At 40.0% G+C, this 1,657-nt stretch overlaps 1 pseudogene across 1 annotated transcript; it reads right to left on the bottom strand.

The window, feature by feature from the left end:
* Nucleotides 1–330: 330 nt before the first annotated feature.
* Nucleotides 331–1,444, bottom strand: LOC145796882 (21 kDa protein pseudogene; annotated as a pseudogene). The gene has a single exon (XR_014337533.1). The product of XR_014337533.1 is annotated as a 21 kDa protein pseudogene (transcript).
* Between the last annotated feature and the right edge of the window lie 213 nt (nt 1,445–1,657).

Below are 1,657 nucleotides of genomic sequence, written 5' to 3'. Positions count from 1 at the left end.
CTATCATTTTGGCAGTAGCTGCTGCCTTTTTTCCCTTCTCTGTCGGTATACCCTCTTCACTGTGAACCAAAATCCAAAGTTCTTCATTAAGTACAATTGATGAAGCAACATATAACTAGTCACATAGTGACATTTCATATATATATATATATATATATATTTACACACAAATTTCACTAATGCATCACTAACCAGTTATCCTAAACTTCTGGGGTAATGATGTGTTGCCCCAGAATTCTTCTATTCTCTTGTCCCAATCTCGAGACACATGATCTAATAGTTAGGAATGCATTGCTACAGTAGAACAGAAAGATGTGGGAACAAAGAATCTTGTACCAAATCCTGGCATATGCTGCTTCACACACACTGATGACATTACTGTTGCTGCTCTCAAATACAACATATTACACAACATATACATATACATATATACACACACACCAATTTCACTAATGCATCACTAACCAGTTATCCTAAACTTCTGGGGGCAATGATGTGTTGCCCCAGAATTCTTCAATTCTCTTGTCCCAATCTCGAGACATGATCTAATAATTAGGAATGCATTGCTACAGTAGAACAGAAAGATGTGGGAACAAAGAATCTTGTACCAAATCCTGGCATATGCTGCTTCACACACACTGATGACATTATTGTTGCTGCTCTCAAATACAACATATTACACAGCCTAATTGATGATTAGTAGTAGCCTTGTTTCTTGAGTGGATCTAACCGTGCAGAGAAGCAAGACGATTGATCAAGGCCAAGGCATTGCTAGTCAATTGCGCTATCTTCACGATCCGTCTCCTCACAATGTACTTCACCTTGCCATTCATGGCCTTGCCGGCAAACCCCTCTGTGCAGGTGTCATCGTTTGTCAAGGCGGCACTGACCCAGGTTTGTATATCGTTCATTGTCAGATCAAAATTCGATCCCTTCTTCAGTTTCTTCATCTCACCTATTGAGTTTCTCAGCTGGTCCACAGAGTCACTTAGCTGCTCAACACAGTCGTGCATGGCGGCGATCTCTCTCTGCTTCAAGCCGTGGATTTGGGACAGCCTTGACATCATGGTCGAAGTGGATTTGGTGTTGTTGAGTGTGAGGGAGAGGGCTGTGTGGGCTAGAAGCCGAGGGCTTGTTTGGATAGCACTAGCATGTCTTGAGAGTGAGGTTATGCAAAGTCTAGGGTAAGTTGTTGCACTGCAAGATGTTTTGATGAACTCAGTGGTTCTGGTTTTTCTGGATACTCGAGCAGCTGAGCTAGAGTTCACAAAAGAGATGATGGTAAGGAGAATGATAAGGGCTTTTAGAAAATGGTTAGAGCTTTCCATCTCTCTCTCTCTCTCTCTCTCTCTCTCACTGAGTTTGTGTGTATTGTGTTTTTCTCTATTTCTATGACTATATTTTTGTCTCAGGTATTGGACTGGAGCGATGAAAGTGTGAGGGAATGGTTTTAAATTTGTAAAGCGAGCTCATGTGGGTTTTTTTTAGATGATATCAGGGTATAGAATGGTTAAATTGGAAGAGATACGTTGAGTAATTCCTATACAACTGTTCTTCTATACAGAGATTTTTATTAGCGCATTATTCCGAATAAAATTCTTATATAAAAATTTTAGAAAAATTTACCCATAAGTCCTAGTTTCTGAAAAGTTGAACT

The sequence above is a fragment of the Camellia sinensis genome, chromosome 8 (assembly GCF_055761805.1).
Source record: "Camellia sinensis isolate YWXY chromosome 8, ASM5576180v1, whole genome shotgun sequence".
In the NCBI taxonomy this organism is placed as follows: domain Eukaryota; kingdom Viridiplantae; phylum Streptophyta; class Magnoliopsida; order Ericales; family Theaceae; genus Camellia; species Camellia sinensis.
This window is presented reverse-complemented; position numbering and strand designations above follow the sequence as displayed.